At 36.4% G+C, this 24,293-nt stretch overlaps 1 long non-coding RNA gene and 1 other non-coding gene across 2 annotated transcripts; one reads left to right on the top strand and one right to left on the bottom strand.

Moving 5' to 3' along the window:
- Window positions 1-22,325: 22,325 nt before the first annotated feature.
- Window positions 22,326-22,397, top strand: Trnas-gga (transfer RNA serine (anticodon GGA)). Its single transcript has one exon. It is a non-coding gene; the product is annotated as a tRNA-Ser (tRNA).
- A 289-nt stretch (window positions 22,398-22,686) lies between these two features.
- On the bottom strand, window positions 22,687-23,530 carry LOC148905346 (uncharacterized). The gene is made up of 3 exons (XR_016121710.1): window positions 23,470-23,530; window positions 23,239-23,367; window positions 22,687-22,914 (listed from the first exon to the last, which is right to left on the bottom strand). It is a non-coding gene; the product is annotated as an uncharacterized LOC148905346 (long non-coding RNA).
- Between the last annotated feature and the right edge of the window lie 763 nt (window positions 23,531-24,293).

The raw sequence follows: 24,293 nt of genomic DNA, 5'->3' as shown, positions 1-24,293 counted from the left end.
AGTCCTGTCAAGTCCTGGAATGAATGTGCATCACTAGGAATGAATCACTAGGAATGAATCACTAGGAATGAATCACTAGGAATGAATGTGCATCACTAGGAATGAATGTGCATCACTAGGAATGAATCACTAGGAATGTGCATCACTAGGAATGAGTGCGCATCACTATGAATGAATCACTATGAATGTGCATCACTATGAATGAATGTGCATCGCTAGGAATGAATCACTAGGAATGTGCATCACTATGAATGAATGTGTATCACTAGGAATGAATCACTAGGAATGTGCATCACTATGAATGAATGCGCATCGCTAGGAATGAATGCGTGACAATAGGATAAAATGCGCATCACTAGGAATGAAAGTGCATCACTAGGATTGAATCCTCATCACTAGAATAGAATGTGCATCACTATGAATGAATGCGCATCGCTAGGAATGAATGCGTGACAATAGGATAAAATGCGCATCACTAGGAAAGAAAGTGCATCACTAGGATTGAATCCTCATCACTAGAATAGAATGTGCATCCCTAGGAATGAATGCGCATCACCAGGAATGAATGTGCCTCACTAGGAATGAATGCACACCACTAGGATAGAATAGCAAATAAGTAGAAACATAAGTTGTCTAAAATGTCTTACCTTGCGTCTTTTTCTAAAATACTTTTTACTGAAAAAAAAAACCAAAAAGCAAGTAAAATATTTTAGGAAAGAAAAGAAAACGCTATAATAGGAAAGAGAGTTAAGAAAGAAAACAGGAATGATAATAGAAAAAGATTAAAAAGAAAAACTTCCCGCGGATGCTCGCGGGTGTAGTCAGGTTCCCAGTCTACCTCAGTTCTGTTCGTATTTGCATATTCACACGTCGAAGACCACGCTTCTTGGTCAAGAAAATGTATTTGATATTTGAGGCTGAATTTTACCGCAAACTCAGCTTTACTGAAGCAATGCTCATCGTAAAATAGTAACAGATATACGACAGTTATGGATGGTAAGGATTTTTCGATATTTACTGTGTTTTCTACGTGTTTTATAATCGAAGGGCTAGGAACATGTGACGACCAACACGTCTTCGCTTTTGGTTACCCATGTTTTGAGTTCTTCGTTTTATTTAATTCGCAACCTAACGAAGACGTTTTAAACTCTGGATAATAGCTTTTTAAGAAAAAATGTGATGCGTTTAGTTCTACTTATTTCTTGAACAAAACCCTACCTTTCCCTACCCCCCATAGCAGGTTTTGCTCATCTAGTAAATATTATAAATAATGCAAATCATATATCTATCTTTTTTTTCCTGTTTATAATCATGTAGCAAAAATGTATCCCCTAAAAATACCCCTCAAAATATTTAACTGTATTTAGTGGCACATAGTTTTTGAACAAAAACTTCCCACCCTTCCCTCCACCCCACAGCAGCTTTTGTTTATCAATGGTTAATTAAAAACGTATCTATCCTTTTATCTAGTTATCAAGATGAAGAGAATATTAACAGCCAGAAACAATGATTAATACAGCCCATGAATTTATACTTGAATATGAGGTACAAGCCCATACCTGACATTGATGGTGTTAAAAGTTGAGATGATGAAACAAAATATCACTTGATAGAGGTGTGAAATGAGACAATAGACATGTAAACAAACAGAACACAAGTTTGCCATTGGAAGGCTTGGTAATGAACAGTGTCTCTATCGAAACTAGGAGATGACCACAAAAAAAGATGAAATAATGACAACAACAGTTACCACACTGTTCTCCTAGATAGCTTGGTAATGAACAACTCTCTACCTCTATCCAAACAAAGGGACGACAAGTAAGAAAGATGAAATAATGGAATAGAGTTACACAGTTCTCCTAGATAGCTTGGTAATGAACAATGTGTCTGCCTCTAACCAAACAAGGAGACGAAAAGGAAGAAAGATGAAATAATGACAACTAATTTACCTCTATGTTGAAAAGATTTCTTTGCCTTGACTACCGAAACAGAAAAATAAAAACAAAACTGTTGAAATAATGATGACAAATAGCTACCAGATTTGTACCATGGCTTAAAGTGGTTTATATTACAAGAGTCTGACTGTGGTGACATTCTATGTCATTTACTCATGACGTCCTACAGATATCTACCAGATGATATGTACTGTTGCTTTACACAGAGTATCACAATAGTCTGACTGTGGTGACATTTCATTTTACCCATGATGTCCTACAGATATGTGCCAGATATGTACAATAGCCTTGCTGGTGGATGTGCTGGATTTATAGGTATGTATAACAATTAATACCAACTACAAAAAACAGTAATAAGATTATTCCTACCCTGTATTCTGATTGGATAAAGTCTCACATGCTCGATTTCACTGTCTTATTCAACAGCTTGTCTACAAAACCAGCTGGATTTGTCTTCCAATACCATGATCAAGGTTTGGCCAGGACCAACAACAGACAGACAGGTGAGTTTATTGGACTGTTACAGTTGTACATATGCATTTAACCCTGGCCTAACCAGAATAAATAAAAAGTTGTTGGAACTACTTAAAGAATGACGCATACTTCAATAGAAGTACTTCTACTACAGTAGAAGCATTTTAATAGGATGTGGGTATTTTAAAGTTGTGTACCCCAACTCTAACTAGCCATTTATCCACATAAACAGCTATTTCGAAAAAGGTTGAATACTGAATAGTGCATTCCAAGACCAAAGGTCATTGTGAGTCTTGTTAATTTGAAATAAAAAGTAAATATGCAGCAATGAACTCTCTACATGTAGTTAGTATATTGTTTCAGATGGGATACACTAAAAATAGAATAAATTATTATCATCAATCCTACTTTAGACAATGTCACTATGACCCACAATACACTTCGGTCTTGGAATGCACTATTCAGTATTCAGTAGTCAACCTTTTTTGAAATAGCTGTAAATGTTAAGTGCAGATAAATGTTAAGTTGGACGTGTATGATTATAATAATAATACTAGGAAAAGATCTACTATATCTAAACAACATTTATTCTTTTCCATCAGCTTATCCACCAAACTAGCTGAAATTGTCTATATCACAAAGACAAGTCATAGCCATTGCATACTGACAGACAGGTACGTCAACTGATTTAAATAATATCTTAATATTATACAGTCAAACACTATTGTCTGCTACATTTACATTTTTTATGTATGTGATGATCACAAACTATGACTACTTTACCAACACCTAACTGACACCACACCAATCACTGACTGACACCTTACCAACAACTAACTGACAACTTACCAACAACTCACTGACACCACACCAACCACTCACTAACACCTCACCAACCACCAACACCTTACCAACAACTCACTGACACCTGACCAACCACTGACTGACCAACCACTCACTGACACCTGACCAACCACTGACTGACACCTTACCAACCACTCACTGACACCACACCAACCACTGACTGACACCTTACCAACCACTCACTGACACCACACCAACCACTGACTGAAATCTGACCAACCACTGACTGAAACCTGACCAACCACTGACTTAAACCTGACCAACCACTCACGTTTACCACACCAACCACTTACTGACACCTTACCAACCACTTACTGACAACTCACCAACCAACATTGGTACCCCAAGGACCACTCACTGACACCTCACCAACAACTCATCACTGGTACACCAACAACCCCTCACTGACACCTAACCAACCACTCAATAGTGCCCCAATGACCACTTACTGATGCCTCACCAACCACTCACTGACACCTGACCAACCATTGAGAGACACCTTACCAACCACTGACTGACACCTGACTAACCACTGGCACTTGACCAATCACTGACTTACACCTCACCAACCATTGACTGACACCTCACTTAACACTGACTGACACCTGACCAACAGCTGAGTGACACCAAATAATTTCCTTGGAATGTTTAGTTGATGGCTTCAGGACACTTTATTTATTATTGTTATTTTTGTACTTTCAGAAAACACAAACCTGTTATGTGCACAGTTATGAAACAAGAAGACATCAAGAAGCACCTTCTATGATAACAAGGAAAAGAGGACTCCTGAAACATCAACAATCAAAGAGTTTATCAAGATTTTAATATCAATATTCACAACAACAACAACAAAAAAAAAAAAAAAAAACAAAAAAAACAAAAAAAAACAAAAAAAAAAAAAGAAAGAAAAAAGAAAGAAAGAAAGAAAATGTCAGGGCTCAAAATAGTAGCATGCAGATGCAGGTCAAATCTTACTGACAACTTGATGTATTAAATGAATAATGAAAAGAGAGACATTTCTCTGCCTAAATTTATTTTTTTGCAAAACAATACAAAATGTTGTACTGTTTTTTCTATTTTGAGCCCTGATAACAAGAGAGGGGTGAAAACAAAGAATGAAAAGAGGAGACAACAAAAAAAGAGGAAAAGAAATTGAAAAAACAATCCTATAAAAAATGACCCTACTTCATAATGACATCACCAATAAAAAAACACTGCTAATCTCACTAAGAAAAGACAAAAATTATTTTGTTTACTAAGCTTTCTTAAAAGTTTATTGATTCTGCTTCACTCAATTCCACCATATTTCTTTTATGTGAGGTCATTATGAAATAGGGTAAATGAAAAGATATCTGGCTAGAGGACTGGCAAATAATAGTTTCATATATTTGAACCAAATAATAATTGTGGACCTGATAGCTAGCTATCCACCACATATGTTTTAGGTTTTCATTTACTTTTCATTAGAATAACTAAAAACAATTAAGTTTTCTTATGAAAATCTCAATGCTAATTAAGCTATTCCAATAATTTCTCAATACCTTTACACTTGAAAAATATTCAAACTTGATGATTCAAAAAGAGACTAAATAAACACTAAGTTAACAAATTACAACTTCATAGCATAATCAAATAGCCAAGTGATTACCCAGGTCTAGTTAAAGATAACCATCTCTGCCAGTCCTCTAGCCACTAATATTAGATATAGGAGAGTGTGTATATTCTCAAATTTGAATTGAAATAAGAAGGACCCCCCCCCACACCCCTCCCACACCACCAACCCATCGTACCCTACACACGAACCTCCTTCTCTATGTGATCCACCACTAACCTTTCATACCCATTATGTTCCTTCCCCGTACTCAACCTTTTACCCTTACACACCTCCTACCTCTCCACTTTATCCCCCCCCACCTCCACTTTACTATCTAGCGTATTACGTCCCTTTTTCTGATTCACCACCCCAACACTATCCCTAGCAATCTTGCTCGTATCAACATATCACCACTCCTACACACTACAACCTCTCCCCTTCTCCCGCACAATTCGCCTTACCTCACCCTTCTCACCTCCACCCATTTCCACCTACTCCAATCAAGACGCCCCCTCCTATATCCTCCCTCAATCGCCGCTACTCGAACGCTATTATATATACCCTCACTCGTTTCACCCCCTCCCTATGTACGCGACTCCCTGCTTATCTCGGCCCCTCTGCGTACTCCCATCCCGTACCCCTAACAGCCTTCAACTACCCAATACTACCAACCCACTTCTCCATTTTACAGTCCTTTCACCCCCCACACCCCCATCTCCTAGACCTATCATTCCACTCTCAATCCTCACAACTACACGCCATCCACCCACACCCCCCACCTTCCACCACCTGCATCACAACAACACCCATATTTAAATCTCTTGCTATCTCCCCCTCCCCACCGACCCCCCCATCCCCTCCGACATACCTCCTCCTCTACCTCTGCTACCTCTTCATCCTAACCCCCGCCTACCCAAATCTCAACCGCTCCTCCCTTCCGACCCACACCAAACACCTTATTGACTTAACACAACCCCACTTACGCCCCCCTCTCTCCCGCAGATCTGTCCCCTTTTCCTCCCCTACCTCTACACATACTCCCCACATCCTTCTTCCCCTTCCACCAACGGCCTATCACCTACTCAACATACCACCACCCTCAGATTCTCCACAAAGATCCTATTCGCCTCGCTCTTTACTATTCAACTCCCCGCCCCCCACCCCCATTCCCCCCCCACAATTCCACCTAAGCTCGACGACTCAACCAACCCCCATCATGCCCCATACTCTGCGACTCTGCTCATCAATGACTCACTCCCCCTCCCTCCTCTTTTACGACCACCTGTTCTCTCCACCTTCTCCACCCCATTCCCTACCTTTATCAGCCCTCCACACACCACTCTTCCACTCAATGCCTTCTCCCGTCTCACAAAACCCACTCCCCTGCTCACTCCAGACCCTTCATCCCACACCCTCTTAACCTCCCCCCTGGTTCAAATTTCCCCATATGTTTTTTCATCCCCTCCCCTCCCCACACTTACCTCCAAGTGCCCAACCTACCTTTTCCTGCTCCCTCACATCCATCTCACGACCAACCCTGTACCCCATACCTCTACTCTTGATCTCCACACCGTACTCCCTCTCTATCATCGTAATCACCCACCTCCTTTCATTCTCCTTTACTTTCTCCTCTCCATCTGATTGCTACCTCCATCCCCGCTTTTCAACCTCGCGTTCCTTCTGCCGTCAACCTCCGTTTCCCTACCACTTATCTGCTTTACCACCCCCCACTTCCACCCATCAACACTCTATACCCCCCTACATTTCCACCTACTCTCCTCACACCACCTGCGTCCCTTTCGACCGAAGTATGCACCCCTTCCATGCTCAACCCGCCCCCACCCTATAAGGCACCCTCCCCTTTTCCCAACTCCATACTCTCCCTACCCCCTACTCCCTGCGTTACCCTATCAAACACTTCTCCCCACCCTCTACCATCCCCCCTATTCCTTGATCACCGCACTACCTCCCTTCACTCGCTCCCGGACCGCCATATCCGACCCCACACCTTACACTTAGTGCATCTCTACCCACCCACTTCTCATCGTGAGTCTGTGCGCCCATCTCCCCTAATCCCCGTCCCCGCCTTTCTACTTCCCATTCTCCTGCTACCGGTATAAACATTCCCAACCTTGCACACCTCTTACCCATCCTTACCCATATATCACTCCCTCACTTCATCATAATTATTCCCCTCTCCCGCCACATTTTCCGTCGCTTTTTTTAGTTCTCCTACACACGAATTCAGCCACATCATTACTCAACTCGCTACATTCCAATCCCTTCCTTGCACCCCAGATTCACTTTTCCATCCCCCCCACCATACTCCCTCTACTGGACCATCTCGCCATATCTCCGACCACCCCACTTATCGCCCCCGACCCCTCCACATACCCCCCACCCTCATTCACCACATCCGCTCCACAACCCCGCCCTCCCCTTACCCCTCCCGATCCTGATCACTCTCGCATCCCTCCTTCCCTCTTCACCTCCCCTCTAACCGCCCTCTACAAATTTACACCCCTTACATCCTCCCCTACTCCACACTCCAACACTCCCCCCTCTTTTTAACCCCTTCCCCCTACCCCATCGTAATACTCAACGATAGTCTCCACTTCCCATATTTCCTTATTCACGCTCCTCCCCCACACATCCACCCCAATCCATCCCCAACACCACTCTGCTAGGCTTGGTACATCTGTACCTCAATTTCCCCCCTTTCCCGATCGCGCCAACTTTTTGTAGTAGCCTTCATTCCCCTCTATATTTCTACCACTCCTTCTGTCTAGTCTATTTTACCCTCTGTAGTCTGTAACGCAGCCGCACATCCCACATTTCACACCCTTTTTTCAGCACTTGCACATATCACCTACGCCCACCCTCCAAGTTGTAAAACTTCCCGCCATTCCCACCCACCTTGATCGACCTTCATTTGCCACCCACCCACCTCTTCCCTGCCTCTCCCTCAAGCTTAGCTTACCTGCCTTAACTCTTCTTAACACTCTCCTAAAAACCTCTCTACCCAACTTCTTCTCCTTCACTCTCATTATATTCTCGCTCCCACTCACTCCACTGCCCCACCCACTCACCGCCTCTCTCCCCCCAATCCAATTGACCTCTCCCTTATTCCAGATCCTCATACCTACTAGGAGCACCCCCGACCCCCCCCCCACTCACCATGAACCCTTCCGCCTCTTTTAACCTCCTTCCCACCTCCCTCCCACAGCCCCTTGTCGCCTCCCCCTTCCCTTTCCATCCCAATCTCCCAGTAACCTACCTCCACCATCCCCTTCTCCCCCCATCCTTTACCACCCTCATCACCCCAACCCTTTTGAATTGAACATAAGACGTAGGTGTAAAAAATAGAAAGAAAGGTTTTCCACAGATGCTAGTAAGTGGATTATCAGTAAAGAAGATCAAACGAAACGTTAAAAAACCAGCAAAACTTATATTTGCGTCCATTCAATTTTCTTTCTTTTTTTTCAACACTTTGTCTGATATAATTTTTATGTGGGTGGCATGTTTAATTTCTTTTCCAACTTTATGAGAACCCTCTGCTAGTCAGACCACACTACATATATATAATACTATCACTTGTATTATCACCAGAAAAATGAAATACACTTGATACCTCCCACGAGGTCCTACCAGCACCTAACAGAAGCTGCCCCACCAGGCCAGGAAACCAATAAAAGGTGGTACAATATTGCTGATTCTCGGCAGAGTCTAACCTTGAGGCCATGATCAGATGACTGCTCTGAAGGTGAAGGTGTCGGCAAGGATACCAGGTGATGGCTCTCTGCAGATTTCATGGGAGTTGCGCTGATGGCATGGATGCCAGTCAATGTGAAGGTTAGTGCAATTGGGAGCAAAGATAATCATATCGTACTATTCATGGGTGTGTACAGCAGTGATAACTTAGAGGCGGTGTGCTCAATAGACTTGCATAAGACACCATTCAGACTTTCATACAAGTAGATTATCAAGCTGGGAAGACTAGGAGTTGAATCATTTCTAGGTGACCTAATCTTGCGTGAATGATGTTCGGCTAGACTGATCTACAAGGTTCTATCATAGGATTGTAATTTAATAAGTTTTTTCACCAGCAAAATAAGACCTCAGTTTCTTTATAAACTAAAAGTTACTTTAAAATATTTCAGAATATAAAAACACAAAAAAATTAAACCTATAGATAATCAAAACAAGAAAGCAAATGAGGATCAAAAACAACTAATAAGAACAAATTAAGAAAAAAAAAACTATTTGACTGATTGTGTAGCATCTGAAATTATCCACCCCCTCCTCTCCCCTCCCAACAGAGGAATTTGGAATTTCTGAGGGGTGGGGGGTCAGAGAAAGAACAAAATTACAGAAATTGTATCTAAGAAAATTGGAATTTCTGGGGGAAAGGGTGTTGTTTTAAAAAATTCCTCCATGGGGGGAGGGGTATGAATAATTTATGGACTACACATTGAATTTAAAAGCAAACTGTTCTCAAACAAAAATACAACAAATTAATAACACAAATAATTAATGCATCATGATATAAAATGAAAATGTACTTGCAAATTCTATACTTTTTATGAAACTGAGGTCTTAACAAAATGTGTTATTTATTCAATAAAGAATTTTGACAAAAAAATTCAAATTAAATATTTTTGAAGACAAAATATTTCAAGGGTTATCTGAAACTAATCAAAATATCTCAATGGAAAGAAATATATTTCCTTTTTCCAAAAAAATGGGATAAAGCATTTCTATGGCAAAAAGCAACTACAAAACATGTATCAATTAAACTGATGTGTTTGTTTACATCCATCAAAAAATCTTATGATTGAATATTCCTACATTCTATGGAGACAGTATTAAATCTTTAAAATATTTTCCAAGCTGTGCAAGATACTGAAATCATGCTCAAAAAGTGCAAGGAAATAAATCCAAGCCAAACAAGGCAAATGTGAAATAAATGAATAGAGGACAAGGTGAGCTATCACAGAATGGCATTGAAACACCATACCTCACAACCCAGAAACAATTACATGTGAATGAAATGAAACTATTGATAATTAGAAAAACTGAAAGTTGTTTTACTATGAAGAATTATGTCCAAAGCACTAGTATCATATGCACAAGCTGTCAAAAACCAAACCATTTTGAAATTAAATATATGATATTTAAAATATTTGAAGCAAATTGAAAACTTATTTTTTGTTCAAATTGGATACAGTTGATTGTCAGTGATACATGAAGTTGCTTATGATTTGGAAATGCAAATATAGACATTGAAAATATTTCAGATTTTACTATTTATGTATGGCTCATCACTTCTATCATGAAGTTCTTTTGCTGGTGAAAAAAACTGATCTTAGGAAATAAACAACAGATAAAAACAAGAACAACATGCAGAGGCTAGTGACCAAATGAAACAATTAACTTGGAATAAACTGTAGGCTCTTTTCGTTAGTTAACAAAATAAACCTTTTTTCATATGAAAGAAAATATAACCATTAACCACCTAGATTATACATGTAACAGCCAATAATAGCTCAGTTCGTGTAAGATTTGAGAGAGTAGATTTCATATGACTCCAGGAATTTTTTGATGCGACATGTCCCCAAACTGAAACAATTTTGCATTATTTCATTTCACTCTCATAATTCTATATTTTCTTATTGAATATAAAATCTACTCTGATAAAATAATCATAAAATTACAAAGTCTCCTCTCAAGTACCAATAGTCATAAATGGATAAGTACTAGGTCTAGTATAACACAAGCCTTTTGTAGTCAACAGTCATAAGTAACAAAATTATTTTATTGCTATTGCTGCGATCAAAAAGCTTTCATAAATTCTCTGTGAGCCTTACGCGTTATGGATATTTAGACATGAAGTATTTTGGGGGTTGTTCACAAACTCGCACATGACTGTTAACTGCAAAAGGCACATTATAAACATGGTCAACTGAATTAATCGTAGCAACCTAAGAGATACCGAATTAATTATCGGTCTAGTAACCTAGGAGATATTGAATGAATTATCAGTCTGGTAACCTAGGAGATACTGAATGAATTATAGGTCCAGTCCCCTAGCAGATACTGAATGAATTATAGGTCCAGTCCCCTAGCAGATACTGAATGAATTATAGGTCCAGTCCCCTAGCACATACTGAATTAATTATAGGTCCAGTCCCCTAGCACATACTGAATAAATATGAATGAATTATAGACTTAGTTCGTGAATCAAGTCAACACCTTAGAGCTTAGTTGTTCCTATTAAATTACATGGTGGTAGTTTCCTTTTCGGGATGGACCAGCTCATTTTTCACAAGTTAGTAGCCTAGAAACTTCGTTATTTTAGTCTTCGCAAACCAGTCTTGATAATCACATACACTAATACAGATATGATATTTCCACAGATCTGTCTTCATTATCTTTAAATCATCAGCATTAATAATAATAATAGGCCATCAATGCAGACCAAATTATTGTAGTTTTTAGTCTCCAAGTCACTTTCAGCATGCCTCAAACGAATGTAATGATTGGTATGTGTAGTTCACCCCTCCCCCCTCATTTCAATGTTTTTATTTCTCAGTAGTAACAGGGACCACATATATTGTATTAGTGGAGGTATTAAAAGGGTTTGCTTGCTGGCAGGTTTCTTTTCATTACTCATCACACAATCAATCAATAAGGAAAACAGAGTGATTCCATTCAACCCAGTCTGTTTTTTATAGACAAACATTCAAATGCATAATTTCATTGTTTTCATTTAAGAACTAACACAAGAAAGTGGTTGCTTATTCTCCCACGCCAGAGGCTCATGGCATGGAGCATTAGATTTGTCTTTGAATGGTTAAATGGAATCACTCTGATATACGTCACAAGAATAACCTGAACTGGAGAGTTAAACGATCAAAAAATAGAATTTTTAAAAAAGCGTTTTTGTATGACTTCATTACCCAGTAAAGTCTTATTATTATTCAGCAATTGCTTTGAATATTTTCAAATTCCAAAGTAATTCTAATTAAAATTTGAAAATAAAATGTCCTAAACTGATATGTGAGGTGTTCCTCTGTAACCATCCCTTTATCTCTCACGAATGTAGTGTTAGGGGTTATCACAGGAAGTATTCAAGTCTTCCTTGACAGTTAACCATAAATTAGGAAAAAAGAAAATTGTTCATGATCACACTCAAAAAATGTTGATGCATCCACCAAATTCCAAATATAAAAATCTAGTTAAATCTCTTAGAAAATAAAACCTTGTCACTTCTACAGCTTAAGTGAGTGAACTTTGGTCTCTGCAAGCTATTGTTAACATTAAGAAAGTGGAAAGTCTGCAATGCAGAGCCTCGAGATATATCTTAAGTATCAGTTATTATGATAATACGTCTTATTGTGACCGTCTGAAACAACTAAATTTATTGCCCACATCATATTGGCATGACTTTAAGGATTTAGTATTTTATTTCAAATATTGTACTGGTCACTTTAAAATACCCATTGAACACTATGTTAAGGCCCGTACTAACCACAGGGTAACCTGTTATAATTCTGAAACTGATTTGGTAATACCTAAGTGTAGGACTAAACACTTCCAAGCAAGCTATTTTAATCGCATTCCTAAACATTGGAATATCTTACCTAACACTTGCCACTTAGCTAATTCGCTTTAAAAAATTTAAATCTTCTATTCATCATTACTACACTAATGCAACTGCCAACTTCTATGATCCTTCTATTTTCAACACTTGGAAGTCAATTTGCCCTAAGTACTGTTCTGCTCATAATCTTCTAAATAACAAACGCTGCTGCTACTAACTATTGAGTTCTTGATAACTAGCATTTTAAAAATTGTTTATAGTATATGTAATTCAATGTATCTTAGCAGTTAGAATTTGTTTATTAGTAAAATTTTAGTTAAGGGTGTAATTAGATTGGAACTATGCTCTGTTGTATAATCCTTACCTCAGTGATTCTTTATTTTGTCTTTTATTTTATTATATAAACAAACAAACAAAAAAACAAACAAACAAATGAATGAACGTCTAAGATGTTTTTTGTAATGTCTGGTACTTATTAATATACTTTAGCCCTAACGATGCGCATGTAGTGTGAAAGCTTTGGAATAAAATATTTCAATAAACATTCATTCAAACAATGCACCTATTAGATGAATAATCTAATAATTAAAATAACCACAAATACTGGCTGCAACTCTCTCAATGCTTTTATCAGTTACTCTTAATAGTCCATCAACTCCTGTCATCCTCAGCAAGAATTATTTGTCCAATTTTTTACTAACTTCAAGCTTTTACCTGCAACAAGGTTATTTGAAATTGTTGGAATTTGTTGTGAAAATTTACCATTGATTGGAATGGAACTTTCATAGAATAATGGGGATTGATAATTATGGAATAAATATTAATAAATTCCTTTAATTTTGACCGTTAACAATAAAACACAATTAGTCGAAATTTAAAATAATCCTAAAATACTTGCTTTGTAGTCAAACAATGCCTTAAAGTAAAACAACAGCCAAGATTCTAAATGTAATTATAGTATAGGAGTGCTAAATATTACAGATAAGCAACAAACAATGTGCACAAGTTTTTAAAAGTCAAATGTTATGTGTCACAATTAATGTGTCAAGATAAAATTAATACACAACACATGACCAACACCATAATAACAGATATGTATAATCACAATTGCACACTAATGCCATTCCAGCCGATAGTCAGTGGTATTTCACTTGTTACACTCTTAAAACAACAGTGTCTTGTCAGAGTTAAATTCTTGTAAGACAATGATGGTGGTATGTTGTATTAATGATAATATATCAGGTAAGGATTTTGGAACACTGATTTGAGATGGTTAGCAAAATTGTTGGGATTCTGGCATTGAATAATTAAATCAAATTAATCAAGTTTCCTATTATCAATAGGTGCCCTTCCCAAAGAAGAAAGAGAATATTTTGCACGAGGTCACAATACATGTTGCAGCATACATTGTTTGTAGATTACCAAACCACCCATGTATTGAATTCCCTGTTGTAATCATTGACATTATACTCAACTCTCATATACTAGCACCTGTCTACAGCAAAATACTTACCTCTGGTGTACTTTTAGACTCAATCAACACATGATACAGGCGAGTTATCAATGTATGTAAGATATCATCCTAATATAACTGAGAGGTTCTAATATAATGTCTGTGTAGATACTGACCAGACTATTCAATCTCATCGCACTGGATTTACCTACTTATTAATGCAGTCAATAGTTCAAGAGAAAAAACACTATTTTCCCTGAATTAAAGTAAGGAAAAAGCTGAATCATCTTAATGATTCTATGCACAAAGTGGTCTTTTTCATAGTATCAGCTTTTAACTATTAGTAAGTTACTCTTAGGTGAAATAAAATTAATAATATATGATGAGTAACAGATAACTGACATACAATCACAAGGTTAATGAAGGGTGCCAAATGCCTGTACTGACAAAAATGTCTTTCATGTCTTACTTAATTAAGTGAACAATGTTCTACAATGTTAATTTTTGATTAATGGCTTAAAATATATATTAGCTTTATTTTTACCAGTACTTTAAAAAAATACTTTAATGTGTGGAGTTTTTAAAAATTTACGAATGAAAACCTAAAAACATTTTACCAGCACCCTCAACTGTTCAAATGAAATACTTTTGTGATTACAAGGATTCATAGTGGGTCAATTTGAAAGATCAAATGACTCTCCAATAAATTTAAAAGAAATGAAAAACTTCTGATGAAACCCGTCAGCACCTAAAGATAGTTGCCCTCTTTTTTTGTTGTTGTTGTTTCTATATATTTAAAAAACTCTTTTACACATTTCTTGGTTGACAGGCTTGTGGATGTGTCATCCATTCATCTTGAGTGTTTGGTTTCTCTTTACTGGGGTGGGATACAATATTCCCATTTTTCTTCTTCTGTCTTATTGCAGTACAAATACTAATTAGTACTTTAAGTCTTCTCAGACCAGGGACTTAAAACCGTAGGCCCCATCTGTCTTCACATTATAACCCTGTATAAGGTGGACGTAAAAGATCCACTGAAAATGCTGGTGACCACCATCTTCAGTGCCTGGAGGGCCATAAGTTAATCAGTTAACAAAATTACTGTCACATATCACCCTCATTAAATAAAGTCTTCAATAAATCAATCAATCAATCAATTAGGCTAGTTGCTTGACAAGTTAACCATAGAGTACCATAAGTCTCAAACATTCATCTTCAGGAATTTGGTTCACTTCATCAAGCTCTCTGTTGTTGTACTCAACCTCACCTGCAGGATCAGATAAATGTAGAGAATTTCTAACCCTTTATCTCCTAGATCTAGCTTCTTGCATCAAGTTCTTTTTTAATCTCTTATTATAATCTCCCTCTTGCTGGAAGGGATAACTGTGCAACCACCTTTTTCATCTTTCTGGGTCAATTTGCCTGTCTACGAAATATCCTTCATCCAATACTCTTGCTTTACAAAATTATAAATTAAGTACAGTGCACACCTGTACTGCACATGATGAAAAAAAAATAGTTTCTTCCTCAAACTCTATTAGTGTTTTTTTTAATCTGCATCTTTTAGTATTGTTTGTCATGTATGGAAACTTGAAATGCTTACTTTTCTAAGTATCAGATATAAATTAAGAGTTTAGTTTGAACATATTAAATGGTTTAAATTAACTTATTAAGAGTTTAGTTCAATCATATCAAATGGTTTAAATTAACTAATTAACTAATAAATAATTATGCATAATTCTTATCTAAGTAATGTTTAATAAACGAGCAGGAGTGTTTTATCGGGTATAAAACACGAGGCGCAGCCGAGTGGTTTTAGACCTGATAAAACACGATCTGCGAGTTTATTAAACGGCTTAGAAAACTTATGATGTTTGTTCTCATTGTGTACCGATTTTTTTACGAAATGAACCAAGTTTGATAGAGAAAATCCAAGTTAAAGTTTATGCAAATGAAGACGAATCTTTATCCGATATAAAATCACCTTCATGGTCATGATTTCTATTGTGTTTTCTTCATGAATTATTAATGAGTTTTCTAAGTATAGCTAAAGGCTAATCAAATTGTTTTCACAGAAAATTTAATGCATTTAATCCCATACAACATTAGGTGTTATTTGAATAGTGATGATTGCAACATAAAAAGAGTGAATCTAAATACTGATTACCATTTTTTACATATTATTTAAAGCTTAGTTGGATATCAAACTTCAAGGCATTTCTGAAAACATTTTCTGGTGAAGTAGGAAAAAGACAAACAATCTGAACTGATAGTGTCTGTAATTTGAGAGTCCAGCAGAAGCAATAATTAAAATTGGACCATCATTTAAGGTGGTCAGTTTTGATTCTCATAAACTGATTTTTAAATGCCATCAAGATATCATATAGAGCCAGATCAAAGAAGGTGGACTAGAATGACCATACTATAGTGTACTCTACATGTTAATATATTACTGACTTTATGAAACTGAAAGCTACATTTTCAGCATTTTCAGAACTATGACTAGGTATACTTCAATGCCATATTCATCTCTTTTTCATTCAAGATTGCAGATAATCGCCTTCGTATTATTCACAAATGCCTTTACTTAGGAGGCTTGCTTTTCTTCTTTGCTTGACTGTTTTTCATTTTCCAACATTTTTTCCAGCATTTTAAAGTCAGGTCATGAGAGATGATTTTTGAAAACAGTACAGCTAACTTCCTTTTAGACAGTTAATAGGGCACGCCCCAGGGATTGGTTACCCTAGCTTGAGTTTATCCCTAAAAACTGAGGTTGTTACTGGCACTGTCAAATATTTTGATCTCCCATGACTGATTTGATACTTGTATTGCTATGCATACTCTTTTGGAATAATTCTTTGCTTCTGCATGTCCTTTCCCTTGCAACCAAAATGGTTTCTGTGATCCATGTGATGTTTGTATCACTGCTGACCATCATTATCTTTTTCTGTATATTGTACAATGTTCAATGGTGAGTTGCATCGCCTCCGTCATATTTGGATGATTGTAATACACTTGATATGTTCCGGTCTTGTTCCGTAACTTGTACAATGTTCAATAGTGAGTTACATGAAGTTCATGATATTTAGATGATTCTAACACATTTGATACATTCCTGTCTTGTTCTGTATCTTGAATGATGTTCAATAGTGTGTTGCATCAAGTCCATCATGTTTAGATAATTGTAATATAAATGACACATTCCAGTCTTGTTCTGTATCTTGTACAATGTTCATTAGTGAGTTGCATGAAGTCCATCATATTTGAATGATTCTAATACACTTGACACATTCTTGTCTTGTTCTGTATCTTGTAAAATGTTCAATAGTTAGTTGCATGAAGTCCATCATATTTGGCTTAATTCTAATACACTTGATACATTCCTGTCTTGTTTTGTAGCTTGTACAATGTTCAATAGCGAGTTACATCCATCATATTTAGATAATTGCAACATAAATGACACATTCCTGTCTTGCTCTGTATCTTGAATGATGTTCAATAGTGAGTTTCATCAATCCATCATATTTGGATGATTGTAATATAATTGACATATTCTTGTCTTGGTTTGTATCTTGTACAATGTTCAATAGTGAATTGCATGAATCATATTTGGATGATAGTAATATACTTGACACATTCTTGTCTTGTGCTGTATCTTTTATGATGTTCAACTTTAGTTTCAAGGCCATAATATTTCATTGAATTTTAATATGCTCTTGAGTAGCTTGTTTTACATGAGTGCATTAATCCACCATGTTTCTTGTACACAAGATGCTTTACACATTCCTGTATTGTTTTTGTACAGTCTTATTTTCACTGGTACTGACAGAGTTGAGTTCAGGATATTTTGATTATAATTTATCATGTATTTTATGCATTGCTTTCTTTATCTGCACTGATGTGTAATCTTCAATGACTAATGGTAGCAAGTACATTATTTAATGTAATGACTAGCTTCAATATCTATACGTCAAGGTATATGTTGGTGTTTCTTAATTTCCTTTTTTTAGTTTATCATCATATTTTGCTACACCAACAGTTTGAGTACACTAGTATGGTCATCTAGAGAAATGATTTAGAGATTGGAAGTTAATGAATATTATTCTACATTTTAAACATTTTTTAACTGCATTCAAAATTAATGAACTACAATTTATAAATTTTATATAACAATATATACAATGAAGTTAAAATAGATAAGGATAGATCATTATTATCTAATGTCCAACACAACGGATACCACAATTACATCAACTGGTCCAACTACGACCAGTCATGTATACAGTACATCCTAAAATTCATCCAACCATCGGTCCAAGCATAACTAAAAAAATATGCAATTACAACAGGAGCACTAGACTAGAATGGGAATATTGGTAATAGCAAAATTCTCATGTATGTAAATATAGGTTTATTTTATGCCAAATGCAGGGAGTGATTGCCAAGTCTCACAACCAGACTAATGTTTAAGATTCCAACGCCAGGTCAAATTGGGAGTTGTTCATTTAATGGAGGAATGAAAACAGGGGAACATGGAGAAACACCCATGAAGCACTGATAAGAACCAACAAACAAATCCTCCAACATAAAACAATGAGTAGGGGAATTGAACTTGGGTCACATTGATGAGAGGTGGAGCATTTGGACATATAACTTAATGTGAAAGCTGCCAAAACCTCCTACTGCAGGTAAAGGCTCAGGTGCATACAGGACTGACATGTGGTTATTAATAAGGTGAAATTATAAGTCATTTATCCAATCCTCTAAGCGTGGATACAGCAATAAAAATCCATTTCGACCTTGGGAAATCCAAAGAAAAACTTGCTCTACTGCTTCTTTGAGGAAAGGAACAAACTAATAAAAAGAAATTCCTACTGAAGAGACTTTTAAACACAGATGAACTATTCTATCCTACAAGTCCATTATATTCCCAGGAGTCTTCCCAGGATACAATCATGTTGAAGTTCAATATAAAATATAGAACAGAATTCTTTTGATACAATGACAGTGTCTGAGTGAATTTTGAGTTTACCTTTGGCTGGTATGTTTGTGGGTAGCAATCAACAATGTCGCTCACATTGATTGCATTGAACGGCCAACTGGTATGGCATGGAATGTCTTGTTCATGTACTGTGCTTTTACATACTTGTTTTGCTGTCTTCCTTCAATTGCAGGGATTGACTTACACAGTGCAGTGCCATTTACTTTGGTCCAGAGCACCTCTTTCACAGGTCTTGTCAATCATTGCAGTGTTCTTCATATGATTGTATTCATTTCGTGTGACTCTCTTTCCTTCATGCAGCTCCCTATAGAAGACAGCTTTCATCAAGTGTTCATAAAGCATTCTTCTGACATGGCCAATCCATAGTAGCTGAGAAGCTGCAATCAGAAATTCTGCACTGACTGTCCCAGCACGTTTGAGCACCCCCACATTTGGTACCTTTTCTTATCACATGATGAGCAGTTTTTGCCAAAGTTTCATCATGGTCAGTTTGTGCCTGTGGTATAATGTCATTGTTTTCAAGAAATGAAGCACAGCTGTAAGCTTGTTTGTTATTTTGATGCTTTGGCACGACCAGGGTTGCTTCTTTTTCCCTTTTAATTTTGTAGATTGGATTCTTCTTTCTACTTCCAGATGTGATAAGTTGGTGTTGTTGACCGCACTCCACAAGTATGTGAAAGACTTGCAGCTTTTCAGTACTTCCCCATTATCTAGTATGTCAGGTGGTTGAGTTCCACTAGGACTGTACAGAGGAGCAGGATGGTACTGTTTTGCATACACTGTTCTTTAATCCAAAGTGTGGCAGCAAACGAGAAGTGATCTACAATCATATCGGCATCAGTGGAAACCAGAGCAGAGTCAGAAGCTCAGTAGCTCTCAAGTACCCCACACAGAAGTTGATGCTTACTGGGAAACATCAGCCCAATTTTCTATCTTTTAAAAGTAACAACTCAAGGCTCTTTGTATTCAGAGGTCAGCGGGCGTAGACTTCAGACTCACTTCACATCCATGGCTCAGATGACCATGTAAGATGGCGGTCCTGTCTTACTTGGAGACGTTAATCCTAGAGAGCCACAAATTTATCAGTGCTGAGTTGGCTACTGTCATGTGTCACCCTCTCCAATTATTACTTCACAAAATATATAAAGTTCTTTTCTTGTCAGCCAATTAGAGCACTGAGGCCACTGTAGGAAAAATCCTTTTAGGCGCACAGTTAAGTGTCACAAAGGTAAACCTTTCATTTAAATGTGGAAATAATTATCCACCTTTATCTAGTTGTTTTACCCCTTCTTGTGTAAAAAGCATTACATTTAGTAAATTTATCTAGTTTTCCCTACGGTTGCTAAATCCATCATAATATGTTGCTTCTAAGTACATTTCAATAAATTATTGTTATCGAAAACGTTTTATAAATATTAATTTATATATATTTTATGTTTTATAAATTTTCATCAATTCATCAAGAGAGGCACCAGATTTTATTCATAATAAAGAATAAAATATTTGTGCAATGAAAAGAATGGCTTTAGTGTATAATTCTTAAAAAAAGATCCAAATTTTTATTCAAAATCTTCATATATCATTCTGAGTTAATACTCCCATTTCAGCTCGCTTTTGCTCAGTCTTAGCCTTGTTTGTGTACAAATGTGTTCTTTTCTTTCATTAAGGTCCATTGTATAGTAAGGAATGTACTGTATGTACTGCCGAACAATACGAGTTCATTAAAATGCTGTAGGTTTTGATTGAATAGCTGAATATCTTTCAAAGGCACAACCGAGACTAAGGCTGAGGGAAGAGAACTCGAAACATGAGTATTAAGTTAATTGTTTAATACACTTTAGGGCATGTCATAACAGACATTTGCTATTGCGTTCTTCATTTACCTTATGATCATATCTTAAAGTAATTTGATAATCATTCTGTATTCATTACATGTAAAAGTAAACTTCCATAGCTAAGCTGATACTAATGAGCTGCACAATAACTAGAATGAGATTATCATCTTAACTGTTTCTGCTATTAAACTAATAACTGCATTAAAAGTAATAAATCTATTATGATGAGAATGAACAGCTTAGTAAATATCTACACAGACATTATATTAAAACCTCTCAGTTATATTAGGATGATATCTTACATGTATCAATAACTCACCTGAATCCTGTATTGATTGACTCTAGAAGTACACCAGAGGTAAATATTTCACTGTGGACAGGTGTTAGTATATGAGAGTTGAGTATAATGTTAACAATTATTATGGAAACGTGTGAAATACCAACCACAAATGGGCTGGTAGTTTACAAACAAGCATGCTGCAACATGTATGATGGGTCTCATTAGCACAAATTCCGATTATTGTCAATTTGTCATGTTTTAATTGATTCTTATTGAATCTTATTGATCATCATTTCATTTCCAAGAGAGCTGATTCTCATACACATGTAATAACATCCAATTAAACTTAGTTGTCAAGTGACATTTCTGTTCATCGTAACATGCATATATAGCTTCACAAGATTCCAACTCCACTTTGAAGCAACAAACTATTACCATTAGGGTACAAACTATAAATGTATACAATTAGGACTAATTAGCTTCTCCGATTGAATTTAGCATATTTAGTTCCAAACATGTGTTGCAAAGATTTAGTGTTTATACTCTATTACTGTTGCTTATCTGTAGTTGCCTCACTGTACATGTATGGTAAGCCTCTTTGGTGTTATTTACTTTAGTACCAGTGCCAGTCATTTGATCTCTCCTACACATGTTGGCAGATGTAAAAAAATCAAACAATAAAGAATAGAATTTGATTTGAAATCCAAAATTTGGCCATTACTGTTTATCATACTATTGACTAAAATCATGGTCTTGGTACATCTCTGATGTTTTACCTTTTTTTTCTTTGGACTAATGGAATTTAATTAACAATTGAAATACCAGCAACTTAAATTCCCCTGCAAAAGCTTTCAAGATATTTTTCAACAGAACAAGGCTATTAGTATAACTTTGTGATAGCTGAATAGGCAATGAGACAACTTGAACAAACTTAATTGAAGAAAATTGCAGAGTGAAAACACCTATTTTTAAGATTCTTATAACATAGTTATCTTACAAGCACCTAGCTCATAACCGAAGTTAACACATCGGACTGGAATACCGAAGACGTGGGTTCGATTCCCGCTAAGGGCATTTGATATTTTTCTCTGATTCTCTCTATTTCATTACTCACACCGAACGCATAATTTATTACTACTATACTATGTCTATTCCTCGCGTACATATTTACAGTGTTCAACTTATCTATAGAGAAAAAATATTGCTCTGGGATCCTCAAGAGTTACCCTACATTTCATATTCCAGCTGCATTACCAGAATGGTTGGTCCTTGTGGTGTAGTGGTTAACACATCAGACTGGAATACCGAAGACGTGGGTTCGATTCCCTCCAAGGGCATTTGATATTTTTCTTTTATTCTCTCTAGCTCATAGTTTAGTATAGGAATTCATCATTGGTTTATCATGCATATTTCGATAAGAACATAAGGACTACATAAGCTCGCATATATCGATGTTTTGTGATATGCGATTATTTATTGTAACGTTATATGTAATAGTGGAAAACATTTCTCGGTGATAAGTGAATTCCTTAAAAAAACTCAGCATGATGCCTTATGGGAAACCCCCTTGAATTCTGAAAATGATAATATAAATAATAATAGTCATGGTTGAAACATTCATTAAGTTACTCAAAGCTCTCCTGTTCAGGTTCTCTCATGATGTACTCGCAAATATCTTAAAACTAAATAATTTTTTTTCTACCATTAGCTGTTAGTGATCCATGTGTTTTCCTTTATGCATACATACAGGGTACTTATAAAATGCACTTGTAACATACCAGCAATACATAAGCAACACTGATGATGCAAGTCAATTATGATTTCTACCTTTTCTGTGTTGATTATTATTTAGTTCTGAAAATAAAACAAAAGAACAAGGTTTACATTTGTTATCAAAATTTCCTTGCATAAAAATCAACTGTTTTCCTTTCCTAATAAATTACTCTTCAAAAAAATGTCTTGTGAGAATATCTTTGTACATATTATACAATTAGATACTGTAATACTCTATACTCTTTTCTATCCATGTATTACTGCTTTAGCGGTGTTCTGTCAATGTTGGAGTAGGAACAATAAATTATTGCATCCAATGTATTGGTAAACAACCAACTGTTGCGTCTTTTAGAGCAATTTTAAATAACGTGAAACGTCAAGAATGACTGGAGAAAGTTCACTTACAATGTTCTAAAATGTAGTTTCATAGAGTCCAGTGTAGTGTTTCAGCAGCCAAAAAGATGTTCTTGGAACCACTGATGAACATCACGTGTGAACAAACTCCATGGGTGAAGATGTCATTGGAAAAATACACTAAAAATAAAGAGAAAACTCTGAATAAAACACTCCAGGAACACCAAAACCACTTCAAGAGTATTTCTAACTAGTTCTTTCATATCTTTTCACATTTCTTACCGTTCAACCAGCCACATTTTCTTCTCATTCCAAACCTTACACATCCGCCATATTGTTCTTGTTACTCTCGACCGAAGTGCATGCTGGATACGTGAATTTATAGTCCGACGCACCACAGGAAGCCCAACGGATTTTTTTGTATCCGCAAATTATTATTATTTGCGGATACGAAAATGTTTGCGTCCACACGCAGCGTATTCAAATCGCTTTCACCGTCCACGCGTATCCGTTTTCGTAAAATTGGCGGATACGGACACCAAAATTTGCGGACACGTGTGGACGCAACCCGTATCCGAAAAAAAAATTGCGGATTCAAAAATTTGCGGATACGTGTGGACGGGGCCTCAAACTTTTCTTCAAATTTTAAAATAATTAAAGATTTTTTTAAGGCGCCATTAGAGCCAAATTTTGAATATCAGTCCAAGATAACAATAAGGAAAATTCGGAACAAGCTCTTTAGAAACGTTGGAAACCCCGGTTTTGGACGCGCTTTTTCAAGCAACTTGTTTACTGGAGAACATTTGCATATTTGTTTCAATTTTCAAAATGAAAAATGAAATCTTGGAATTTGTAAGTATAGAAATTATACCTTGCAATTATTAAATACAAATAGTTTTCTTATATAGCTAGGGTGGTATACTGATAGGGATCATGGCTTGTATTTCAAGAGGTACCGGTTCAGGTACTGGAGTCTAGAATATTTTAAAATCTTTTTTTCTTGTTTTTCTTTTTTTCCTTTAATAAATGGCAAGCCTATTATAATTTGGCAGATTATACATACATATTTACTTGTACTTAATATATATATTATAATGATAATATAT

This window comes from Actinia tenebrosa, unplaced genomic scaffold (assembly GCF_029948245.1).
Source record: "Actinia tenebrosa isolate PJP-AT-01 unplaced genomic scaffold, QUT_ActTen_1.0 PGA_scaffold7__59_contigs__length_16204524, whole genome shotgun sequence".
NCBI lineage: Eukaryota > Metazoa > Cnidaria > Anthozoa > Actiniaria > Actiniidae > Actinia > Actinia tenebrosa.
Note: the sequence above shows the minus strand (reverse complement) of the source record. Positions and strands in the feature narration are given on the sequence as shown.